Raw genomic sequence first — 13,127 nt, 5'->3', positions numbered from 1 at the left:
TGCTTACAATAAATTGCTGGTCATGAAATTCAAGAATCAGTAATTGTTACTCTGTTATCAATAACGTAATGAAAACTGATTTTGTTGTAAATAGGTCTCTGAAAAAATGAAAATGATACAAAAATTTTCACTGTTACATTAAGTCTGTCCAGTTTTTCCTCCTTGATGTCTGTTTAACAATAGATTATTGTACAATAGCAGTTATCGAAAGAAACTGAAAGCTGCCGGCTGGCACCATTATAACAATAATTATTTCAGTTCACATATTTTTGTTAGTAATTAACTTCCTTAAATATAGTCACAATTTACTTCATTTAACAAAGAAATAACGTACACAAAATGCATCAAATCACACTCATGATTCCTTATATGAATGTCTCCCAAATTGCAGACCAACTACTTCACACATCTTCTCTCTTGCAAATAGTGTAATCCCCTACTGTCCTCTCAATAGTACCTAGACCATAGTTTGTCATGTGCTGCTGCCATCCAGTCACAAAAGCAAGAGTCGTCTGCATAAAGTAAAAATGTCATAGTCTGTTTCAAGTCCTTCATTTTTTAATGCTATTGAAGCAATATCTATTTTTATTTCATTCAGTATACATAGTAAGTATTCAGTATTGCTTATCCTCGTTTCATTCCATCTCATGATTTTAAAATTATATTTTACGGTAAAACTATTGTCCCCTTTTCATTCCTGGTTTTTGCAGGTAGCAAAAGACTTCATTGTTAGAATTGCTAGTAAATAAAGTGTCCCTCAACAACATTATGGGTACGGCACAAGATTAACCCTTTTCGTGGAGCTGCCACCGAAATGTCTTCAGGTTGGTATGATTTTCTCTCGGGGTTTATTCCCTAGGCTTTGAAGACCTGTCTTCCTTGCGGGACAGCAGTGCCCCTCAGCCAACTTCTCAATTCCATAGGTGCTTCATCGAGATGTTCACCACACCCCTGTTTGTTGCTACTTCTTGAGGTTGCTGTTGGACCTTCATAGTGACTGTATCAGCCTTGGAACACAGAGTCCCCAATGCAAGCAATACCACTGCAGGCAGTGCTTTACTTCATGCCATTTCCCATATCCCACTCGTGGATAATGAGTGGAGGTAATGGGAGACTCATTGTAACACAAAGTAATAATGCCATCCAAAAAAGGAGCTATGCTGTACACTGTTTCTTCAGCTACACTAGTGACTGCCTCCTCATGGGATGGTGAAAAGGTACAAAGAAGTGTAGGCTGAGCAAATAGACTCCCAGTTAACTAGACAAGAAATCACCCATATTGTCTGAAGGGTGTGAAGATGGTGAGTTGCAGATAGGCACAACAAAAAGATTTTCACACTTAAAGCTTTCTGCCAATGGCTTTTGTCAACAATACACACACATATGCACCCACACACTCAGCAAATGCAACTCACACAAACGACTACAGTCTCAGGCAACTGAAACCACACTGTGAGCAGCAGCACCAGTGCGTGATGGGAGTGGTGATTGGGTGGGGCAAAGGAGGAGGCTGGGGCAGGGAGGGGGAGGGATAGTATGGTGGGGATGGCAGACAGTGAAGTGCTGCAGGTTGGGCAGTGGGCAGTGGGGGGAGGGAGGGGGAGGAAGTAGCAGAAAAGGAGAGAAATAAAATAAAGAAAAAAAAGACTGGGTGTGGTGGTGGAATGACAGCTGTGTAGTGCTGGAATGAGAGCAGGGAAGTGCCTGGATGGGTGAGGACAGCAGCTAACAAAGGTTGAGGCCAGGAGAGTTATGGGAACATAGGAATTATTGCAGGAAAAGTTCCCACCTGTGCAATTCAGAAAAGCTGGTGTTGGTGGGGAGGATCCATATGATACAGGCTGTGAAACAACCATTGAAATGAAGGATATCATGTTTGGCAGCATATTCAGCAACAGGGTGGTCCACTTGTTTCTTGACCACTGTTTGTTGGTGGCCATTCATGCAGACAGACAGCTTGTTGGTTGTCATGCCTACATACAATGCAGCACATTGGTTGCAGCTTATCTTGTACACCACATGACTGGTTTCACAGCTAGGTGATGTTAGCGACTGTACTGGAGTAGGTGGTGGTGGCAGGATGTATGGGACAGGTCTTGCATGTAGGTCTATTACAGGGGTATGAGCCATGAGGTAAGGGATTGGGAGCAGGGGTTGTGTAAGGATGGACGAGTATATTGTGTAGGTTCAGTGGAATCCCACTGTGGGAGGGGTGGGAAGGATAGTGGGCAGGACATTTCTCTTTTCAGGGCACGATGAGAGGTAATCGAAACCCTGGCGGAGAATGTAATTCAGTTGCTCCAGTCCTGGGTGGTACTAAGTTATGAGGGGAATGCTTCTCTATGGCCGGACAGTGGGGCTTTGGGAGGCGGTGGGAGACAGGAAAGATAAGGCCAGGAGATTTGTTTCTGTACAAGGTTTGGAGGATAATTACGGTCAGTGAAGGCTTCAGTGAGACCTTCGGTATATTTCGAGAGGGACTGCTCATCACTGCAGATGCGACGACCACGGGTCGCTAGACTTGTGGCTTGTTGGATTGGGTTGAGTAGGACCATGTGAAGCAAATGGGGGAGAAGTTATTGAGGTTCTGGAGGCTTGTGGATAGGGTGTCCTCTCCTTTGATCCAGATAACAAAGATGTCATCAGTGAATCTGAACCAGAGGAGGGGTTTAGGACGCTGGGTGTTTAGGAAGGATTCCTCTAGATGGCTCATGAATAGGTTAGCGTAGAATGGTGCCATGCAGGTGTCCATGGGTTTACCCCCGGATTTGTTTTTAGCCTGACTGCTTTTCTACAATCCTAACCCAGTGCTGTTCTCCTTTGTTATTATTTTCTTTTGCATCACCATACTCAATGTTCGTCCTCATTCTTTTCTTTCCTGTGTTTCTCTTGTTGCCTAACAGCACTGCATGCTCTACTTAAAAGCCACACTGTATCAACTGTCTTGGCCGTGCGCAACAGACAGCTACAAAACCACGCTGATTGTTGGTGCAGCATCTTATGTCCCTAATTACTTCCGCCAATATAATTAATCTTCTACTTTCAAATTGATCACTATCCTTGCATTTCATACATTTTTGTGTGTTTACTTCCGCACCTTTCCAGTGCCACACGATATTGTATCTCATCCTATGAACCCTTCCCCATCCCCAACACTCTCCCCTGCGAGTCGAGGGTTAGAATAGGCCTGACGTATTCCTGCCTGTTGTAAGAGGGGATGTTTATGTAACCGTCACACCCCATAAGAGCTTAAATATGGTCCAGGGTATCATATTTCACAGGGACCTTCTTTTGCTGTCCGACGATGAGCTGCTCGCCAGTTCAGAGCGGTGAGGTGTACATTTCATCCAGCGTGTCAACCAGGGTCCAAGGGATAATCAAGTTGCCTGCGGTGCCTTCATCTTGGCCTTTGAGGGTGATACAATGCCCGAGAATGTCAAGGTGATGGTCTACAGCTGTGATGTAAAGCCCTATATCCCTCCTCCAATGTGGTGCTTTAAGTGCAGAAAGTTTGGCCATATGTCTTCCTGCTGTACTTCCAGCGTCACATGTCGAGACTGCGGACACCCATCACATCCCAATACTCCATGTGCCCCGCCTCCCATCTGTGTCAACTGTGGAGAGCACCATTCACCTTGCTCGCCAGACTGCAGGATTCTCCAGAAAGAAAGGAAAATCATGGAGTAGAAGACCCTGGACCAACTGACATACACTGCGGCTAAGAGAAAATTTGAATGCCTGCATCCTGTGCATTTGACATCGTCTTACGCCACCACTACACAGTTCTGGCACAGTCAGCTCCGCCAACCCAAGTGACTTCTCAAAGCCGGAAGACTACACCTGCCCCCTTGATTGTGGGGGGCATTTCCCTCCCTATTGTTCCTGCACCACCTACTTCGGGAGCAAACCCCCTCCCCGCTAACCATCGGGGTCGTCTGTCCCCACTTCTAAGCCAGAGAAGCGTAAGTCTTCTTTGGCTTCTCTCGCTAAGAAGGGGTCCATTGGGTCACTCCCTTCCCAGGTTTCTGCTAGTGGGAAAGACGACACCCGCCAGTGGCTGAAGAATCCAAAAGCCGCTGGCCGTAGGGCTTCATGCACATCCTCAGTCCCGGAGCCGGAGCCAGTGAAGTCCTCCCAGCCAGGAAAACTCAAGGAGCAGCGAGAGAAATCCAAAAAGATAACCCCTAAGACCAAGGAAATTTCAGTCGTACCCACACTACCTACAAGCTCTGTGTCTGAGGATGGGGTGGAGATATTGGAGTCTGCGAAGGACCTAGATTTTACCAGACCCTCAGACACAATGGATATAGACTGCTCACGCAATAAGTCAGTGACGGCAGATGACTCTGAGGCGTAAACTGCCTCATTGAATGTTCCATGCCTTCCCAGTCTCACGATGTCATCCTCCAGTGGAATTGTGGTTTTTTCCACTGCCTGACTGAGCCATAACAACTGTTAAGTTTTACACCTGCTATCTGCATTGCCCTCCAGAAAACTTGGTTGCCGGCAGTTGATGTGGACCCCAGCCCTCTGTGGCTAGAAGGATATTACAGGAACCGTAGCTACTATAATCGAGTGTGAGGTGGAGTTCGCATTTATGTCCTAAACTCAGTCTGTAGTGAACATGTGCCCCTTCAAACCCCTCTTGAAGCTGTGGCTGTCAGGATAAGGACGATGCAGGAAATAACTGTCTGCAAAGTATATCTTCCTCCAGATGATGCAGTACCCCTGAATGTATTAGCTGCACTGATTGATCAACTCCCTAAACCTTTCCTACTTTTGAGAGATTTTAATGCCCATAACCCCTTGTGGGGTGGTACCGTGCTTACTGGCTGAGGCAGAGATGTCGAAACTTTACTGTCTCAGTTCGACCTCTGCCTCTTAAACACTGCGGCCGACACACATTTCAGTGTGGCCCATGGTAGTTACTCGGCCATTGATTTATCAATTAGAAGCCCAGGACTTCTCCCATCTATCAACTGGAGAGCACATGACGACCTGTATGGTAGTGACCACTTTCCCATCTACCTGTCACTGCCCCAGCATCAGGCCCACAGACACCTGCCCAGATGGGCTTTAAACAAGGCTGACTGGGAAACTTTCACCATTGAATCTCCCCCACATGGGAACATCGATGTGATGGTTGAGCAGGTGACTACAACAATTGTTTATGTGGCAGAAAACGCGATCCCTCACTCTTTAGGGTGCCCGAGGCATAAGGCAGTCCCTTGGTGGTCGCCGGAAGTCGCTGAAGCAATTACGGAGCATCGGCGAGCTCTACAGTGGCATAAGCAGCACCCTTCCGTGGAGCACCTCATAGCTTTTTAACAGCTCTGTGCCCATGTTCGCTACCTTATCAAACAACGGAAGCAGGAGTGTTGGGGGAGAGAGAACCATTGGGTGCCATACATCACCTTCCAAAGTCTGGGCAAAGATCAATCACCTTTTCGGGTACCAGGCCCCAACAGGTGTCCCCGGTGTTCCCATAAATGGCGTGTTATCTACCAATCCAAACGCGATTGCCGAGCACTTTGCTCGAGCCTCTACGTCGGAGAATTATCCTCCAGCATTTCGCACACTCCAACGGCAGCTGGAAGGGAACGACCTCTCATTCACTACACGCCACAGTGAATCCTATAATGCCCCATTTATAGAGTGGGAGCTCCTGACACAGCCCCTGGGCCTGATCAGATCCACAGCCAGATGATTAAACATCTCTCATGTGACTACAGGTGACATCTCCTCGTCATCTTCAACCAGATCTGGTGCGATGGCGTCTTGCCATCGCAATGGCGAGAGAGCACCATCATTCTGATGCTCAAACCTGGTAAAAAACCACTTGATGTGAATAGCTATCATCCCATCAGCCTCACCAACATTCTTTCCAAGCTGCTGGAATGTACAGTATGTCGGCAGTTGGGTTGGGTTCTGGTGTCACGTGGCCTGCTGGCTCCATGTCAGGGCGGCTTCCACCAGGGTCGTTCTACCACTGATAATCTTGTGTCCATCGAGTCTGCCGTCCAAACAGCCTTTTCCAGACGACAACACCTGGTTGCCGTCTTTTTTGACTTACGTAAAGCATACGACACAACCTAGCAACATCATATCCTTGCCACATTGTATGAGTGGGGTCTCCGGGGCCCGCGCTCCGATTTTTATCCACAACTTCCTGTGGCTCTGTATTTCCCGTGTCCATGTTGGTGCCTCCTCTAGTTCCATCCATATCCAGGAGAATGGAGTCACGCAGGGCTCTGTATTAAGTGACACTCTATTTTTAGGGGCCATTAACAGTCTAGCAGCAGCTGTCGGGCCCTCCGTCTCACCTTCTCTGTATGCAGATGACTTCTGCATTTCGTACTGCTGCTCCAGTACTGGTGCTGCAGAGCGGCACCTACAGGGAGCCATCCACAAGGCGCAGTCATGGGCTCTAGCCCACAGCTTCCAGTTTTCAGTCGCAAAGTCATGTGTCGTGCACTTCTGTCGGCGTCATACCGTTCATCCGGAACCAGCAATTTACGTCAGTGACGATCCAATCACTGTACTGGAGACATATCAATTCCTAGGACTGGTTTTTGATGCTTGATTGACTTGCCACCCTCATCTTCATCAGCTTAAGCAGAAGTGCTGGCAGCACCTCAATGCGCCCCGTTGCCTGAGCAACACCAATTGGGGTGCAGATCGCTCTATGCTGCTGCAGCTCTACATAGCCCTTGTCCAATCCCGAATTTACTCGACCCTGTGCATCACTGCGGGGTTCGACTAGCGACAGGAGCTTTTAGGACGAGTCCGGTGACTTCCGTACTGGTGGAGGCTGGTATCCCTGCATTTGAGATCAGACATGCGCAATGGCTCACCAGTTACGCAGCACACATTCGTGGTTCCCCTGAGCATCCAAATTACCGTCTTCTTTTCCCACCCGCGGCAGTCCATCTCCCGCATCGGCGGCCCAATTCCGGGCCAACGATTGCAGTTCGCGTGTGGACCCTTCTCTCCGAACTGGAGTTCTTGCCTTTACCATCTCTACTTGCGGTTCGTTCATGTACACCTCCATGGTGTACGCCTTGGCCGCTACTTCGTGTGGACCTTTCATCTGACCCTATGGACTCCATTAACCCTGTGGCTCTCTGCTCTCACTTCCTCTAGATTCTTGACGTGTTCCGGGGCTCTGAAGTGGTTTACACCGACGGCTTGATGGCTGATGGTCGCGTTGGCTTTGCTTACGTGCACGGTAGCCATATTGAACAGCATTCCTTACCTGATGGCTGCAGTATATTCACTGCAGAGCTGGTGGCCATTTCTCGTGCATTTCAGTATCTCTGTTCGTGCCCTGGGGAGTCTTTTCTTTTATGTACTAACTCCTTGAGCAGCCTGGAAACTATTGACCAGTGCTACCCTCATCATCCGTTGGTAGCATCCATCCAGGAGTCCATCTATGCCCTGGAACGGTCCAGTCATTCAGTGGTGTTCGCCTGGTTCCCTGGTCACGTCGGAATCCCAGGAAATGAACTTACTGACAGGTTGGCCAAATAGGCTACACGGAAACCACTTATGGGCATCTCCGCAACTGACCTGTGTTCGTTATTACGCCACAAGGTTTTTCAGGTTTGGTAGATGGAATGGCAAAATCTCAGTACGCACAACAAACTGCGAGCCATTAAGGGGACCACGAATGTGTGGAAGTCCTTGATGAGGGTGTCTCGCAGGGACTCTGGACTTCTAGCAGATGAACGCCTCATCAGCTGATTTGGTTTTAGGTTTCATCTGTGAGGGTGAGTTTTACCATTCAATCTGAGTTTTAGCGCTTGTTCTTTGCCCCTCTGTGTTCTTTGCAGGCTCTGCATTGGCCATGCATGGACGACCCACCTCAGTGTCAGTGTGGCGCCCGGTTGGCAGCGGCCAATATTCTTCTACTATGTCCTCCTTTGGCTGCCCTGCGACTTCATCTTCGGTTGCTGGACTTTTTATCATTGATTTTAGTAGATTAATGCCTCAATAGCTGATTTGGTTTTACGTTACAACCGTAAGGGTGGGTTTTATCATTCAATCTGAGTTTTAGCGCCTGTCTTTCGTCACCTCTGTGTCCTCCACCCTAGGCTTTTAGGGTGAAGGTTTTAATGTGTTGCAGGGTGGGTTGGCTTTTCATTTTTATTTTCGTGGTCAGCCAGCCACTGCAATCTGCTTCCTTGTTTTACTCTCTTCTGTTTCTTGCATCTCTTTGTTGTTCTCATGCCCTCTTTTATTCCTTTTAGTGTTCGTTGCTTTTCCTTCGTTCTTGTGGTCTTTCCTGTCTTTCCGTTTTGTGTTATATGTCTTGTCTATTTTATTCTCATACTTGTGGCATTGTTTTATTAGGAACACAGGGTGTATACGACCCGGGACAACCGGGAGATCCGAGAAAAACCCGGGAATTTTTTAGAATTCTGAGAATTTTTGATTGTTTTAGTGTTTGGTTACATTTTGGTAACTTTGACTAATAAGAACCAATACTCTAACAAAGAATATTACTGTATCTCGCTACTGCATAATAATATACTGCAGCAACAAAACACGAACAAGAGAAAAAAAAACGAAAATAAAACCTATGTTGCGAAGGAAATGTGCCATATACAGGAACAAAACACAGTGCTCATACAAGCACCTGCCAACAGCAAAATGTGTCAAAGGCTTTAGGAAGACTGTGCAATGTTTCATAACAACAAATTGCCTCCGATGAGCGTGACGTCACAACTGTTCACATTAGATTCGTTTGAGTGGTTGCGAGCGAGCTTATGCGCATGTGCAGTTGAGTCGCGTATGAATAGTACCTTCTCCCGCTCCTGGCTACAGAAGTGTGGCAGTTAGCTGTATTAAGCAATAGCAGCAAGCAGCCAGATGCTACCCGGAAAAACTTTACTGGTGCACCAAACCGGCAGATTCATGTATGCGCAACAGACCCGGAACTAGGGGGTCGGGGCAAACTGGGGTGTCTATCTGTCCCGGGCGGAAGTTTCAGAGGGGTGGGGGTAGGGGTGGGAGGGGCACCAAATTCATATTATTGAGGAAAAAGATCTTGTTTCATAAAGCGCCTAGCATCCAGCGCACATTGGTCTATCGATTACTCATATGATTTTGAATGCGCCTGTGTTGGTTTTTGTACATTTTTGATCAAATTCTAAGTTGATTTCTGAATGAATCATAAGTTGATTTTTGAATGCGTGCATAGTGTATGAGATGCCTCTGCCTGGGGAATCCCCGTCGCATCTAGAAATAAACTTTCCTGCAGACAAAAGGGGACGGGTCTATACGAGCTGAGTGAATAAACCCGAAAGGGTGAATGACAATCGCTGTTTATGTGGTTGACTGGGTTTGAAAATGATCAGCGTTGTTATAATTACTAGCGAATTCCATAGATTCAGACTACCAGAGTGGAAATAAACTACCAACAGTAATAACAGGTAACTAAGATTACGTATTGTCTTCTCCTTGTATCCAAGAAAATGAAATTTTGACAGAAAATTGTTGGCCAGACCGGTACACTACTGAAGGCCCGTTATACAGTCCCCAGCTAACAGCCGCTAAAGTTCTATTCTGGGAGTAGCGTGGAAAACATGCTGTACGAACACTTAATAACGCCTAACCGGAGAACAAATGCGGGATAACTAAACCGGTGATTGTGGCAGGATTAGTGAAGTTAATCACAGAATAAATTTTGACACTGGCAGGAATAGTTACAGAATTAGTGATGACAAGATTGTTTGTTAGAACGTGGAAGGAGAAGAAACGGAGACTCTCACAAATTAGGGAAGAATATGACGATTCCAAATTTAAATAAAAATTTACTACTACTACTATTTCCTAACATAAAACCTTTTGCTTGTTGTAGGCCTAATAGGCATTTGATGTTGGTACTTCATGAATTATCTTCTGTTGTATTATAAAAATGACCATTTGTGCCAAAACAGTCTTGTTTATTTGGTGTGTGTAACAATTGCTGCAATATTAGGCAGGCCTATTTCGTTTTATCTAGCAGATAGTGACAAAATACACGTAATCACATCGAGAAACCACACCAGTCTTGGGTACTATTTGTATTAACAGCTTTCCTGCGTTTTTTCATGTAGCAAAACGTTGACGAACTTTGATGGCGTCATAGATTCTTTCCCAGAAAGGAAAGTACGCTATATAAAGCTGTGGCCAGATTATAGAGCTAGGACTTAAAGATTGAAGAAATGTGTACTGTCTTGCTTGTCTCTTGTCTTTACTCGTTTTATGTATCCTATATTTAATTTTATGTCACACAGAACAGCAAGTTATTAGCTGATAGGCAGTAAAGACTGAAAATTTTCTGAAGAGTTCTTGTCCTCTCATACACTACTAATTGCGAAATTTTTTTGAGAGGGCAGGATGTCAAACCGGCCGACTGGGACAGGAGAGGCACCACAGAACATTTTAATTTCCACTGTCCTGAATATAGTTTTATGGCATCCGTTACAAAATATTACACGTTTGAATTGCACAGAGCGAAATACAGATACATGCGATGGAAGAATTCTGTGAAAAGGCATGGCACTGCACTTCGGCACACTTAAGACCAAATAACATGTCTTACGTACCCTCGATCATATATGTTTTATGTATCAGACCCTTCAGAAAGATGTGCACTACAATATGAAGATATTTTTGAAAAGTCGATTTTTTAAATTTTTTGCCTCCTACCTCAAACGCTCAAGGGAGGGGGAGCGTCACTATCTAATATTGGCCCAGTTCGGAAATATCGTAGATCCGGACCTGATTCACAGAGCAGTCCGAGTTGTAGTGAGGAGGTGGTAGACTCCACGTGACCCGTGTTTACGTTAAGTGATTTTGCTGTTTCCTCTTCGTTTATTGCTCTCTCGTCAAATGAAAACAAAACGGATTTCTGTGGTCAGGAGCTATCAAGTGAATTAAAATATATTCACATAATTACGGAAGGCTAAAATAAGTTATTAGTTTCAGATTTTATTTTGTTTCTACCTTTCTGTCAGTCAAGTGTTAATCGCCTTGCAGGACAATGAAGTTATCTTTGACGGTTTGTTAAAGAAATTTGCCTTTTGTTAATCTTTTCTGCTGAGGCAGTCAATTTATTTGAAACGCAGTGTTTAATTCCACACTATTGCCTAGTTTCAGCTGTTCGCTACATTTCAAGTTCACGTTTTCATCGTTTAGCACGTATGGCATTATGCCATAATAAAGAACCAAACATGAGATAATGTGGTACTGGTACTCCAAGAAAATATGGACATACGAATGTGCACTTTAAGCCGAATTATGCATTTTAGTAGGGTTCACAAAATTCCCATGCTTTTGGAGTATCCTCTAACGTCTTGTTTCTTTTATGACATAAAGCAAGATCTTTTAACGTTTTACACGTATGAACATACGGGCTTCCTGTGTCATAGTAGGTGCGCAAGCACGGCGACGCCTGTCATCTGGTGCAACTGCTGAAACGAATCTAACAATTTGCGGGGAAAATATTCCGAATGGTTATTTGAAAAGCGTTACTTTCAGGTAAAGTAAATTTGCTTTTACACAAGATGAACTATGTCCGCCAATGTCCGATGAATTTCTTAAATCACAGAGCGTTAGACTCTCATTCAAAATTCAAATGGTTTAAAGCTATTTCACTTTGAAAAGACCAACTATATGCAGTTCAAGACCTGTAAGCGATTTCCTTCCAGTACGTGTATAACATAAGACGACAAGCAGATCGAAGAGATCGAATGTGTCAAATGTCCGAGATGACAACTCAAATTGAGAACGACCATTTAGAATATTTTCGAGCCCAGAAGATCAGGCATTTATGTCGTTCTTAAAAATTTTACAGGCACACTTGTGTGATGTATGTTAAAGTGTAACACACGCAAAAAAGATCAACATTATATATGAAAGCTTTGCTTCTCTTGCAGCTCATTAATCTCAGAGGCCAATATTATAGGCTACATGAAAGCTTTTCTTTTCTTTTCTTTTAGCAACACTATGTATATAAATTTAAACCATTACCTTTCCCTATTTGTGTGTTCGTGCTACTTATCAGTGATGTTGCTATTGACTGACTACATCACGTGTCCCATGTTCTGAATATCCGCTGTCATCGGCTGGCGAGATCGCTTGACTTGAGCTACGACTGGCTTACAAAAGCGCATCGCAATCTCGATCTCAATCCTTCAGAAAGTAACATGTGGTTTTTGGTGGAATTCGAATTTATACTTTCGTAATACGAAATATGCAGTGTACGTGGTGCTGCACATCAGACATCTCTCCAAACGTGTTTTTTCCCCCTAAGTTTCATTGTCTAAAATGCTGGGAAATTCTACGCCGGTGTATAAAACCACAACCATTGAAACTACTGATAAGTTTTACAGTTCTGAGGAAAAGTATACTGTTACTTAACACGGAAAAAGTGTATTTTCATCCGGGAGAAAGTGTATTTTTAACCGTGAAGTCCGGGAAAAACTCAGGAATTTTTTTTCCTCATCCACGTATACACCCTGGAACAAGGGATCGATGACCTCGTAGTTTGGTCCCTTTCCCCCTCTTTTAAACCAACCAACCCCCGACACTTACTCCATTCTATCCCAGTTCACACCCCATAATTCCACCATCCAGTCACATCTGCCATCCCCCTTTTTCACACTTATCCACCCACAGACATGGCTAACAACAGTAATGTATGTATTTTTTATCAGTTAATCTTTACTTTGATCCTTGTGACTTTCCTCCAATTTTAGCGAGTTTTCACATTTTGCTGTCATAAACTCCCTCAGATTTCATCTTGTTTCCCCCTTTTGGATCCTTTTCGTATATTTTCACATGTATTTGGGTTTAATTTGCGAAATTTTTTGAGTGTTATTCTACATTATTTACGTTATTTTTTGCATTTTTCCACCACCGTGGATCCTTGCTCCTTCCATCTGCATCAATACATAAGTCTCCTTATCCCTAGCTGGATCTCAGTCACACATACTGTTCCTGCATTGTTGCTAGACTCATGGAATCCCCCCTAATGGCCTTACCATCAAATTACCCATCTCTGGCTGCCACCCCTCCTTCCACAAAGACCTCCGCCTGTTCAAATTCTGCCAATCCTTAGCCTTCACCAACATGGTCCT

General features: G+C 44.9%; 1 protein-coding gene across 2 annotated transcripts in view; it reads left to right on the top strand.

Moving 5' to 3' along the window:
• The window catches only part of LOC124776843, a 140,966-nt gene that overhangs the window by 97,467 nt on the left and 30,372 nt on the right, over positions 1–13,127 (top strand). The window lies entirely within an intron of this gene.

This window comes from Schistocerca piceifrons, chromosome 2, assembly GCF_021461385.2.
Source record: "Schistocerca piceifrons isolate TAMUIC-IGC-003096 chromosome 2, iqSchPice1.1, whole genome shotgun sequence".
Taxonomy (NCBI): Eukaryota; Metazoa; Arthropoda; class Insecta; order Orthoptera; family Acrididae; genus Schistocerca; species Schistocerca piceifrons.
Note: the sequence above shows the minus strand (reverse complement) of the source record. Positions and strands in the feature narration are given on the sequence as shown.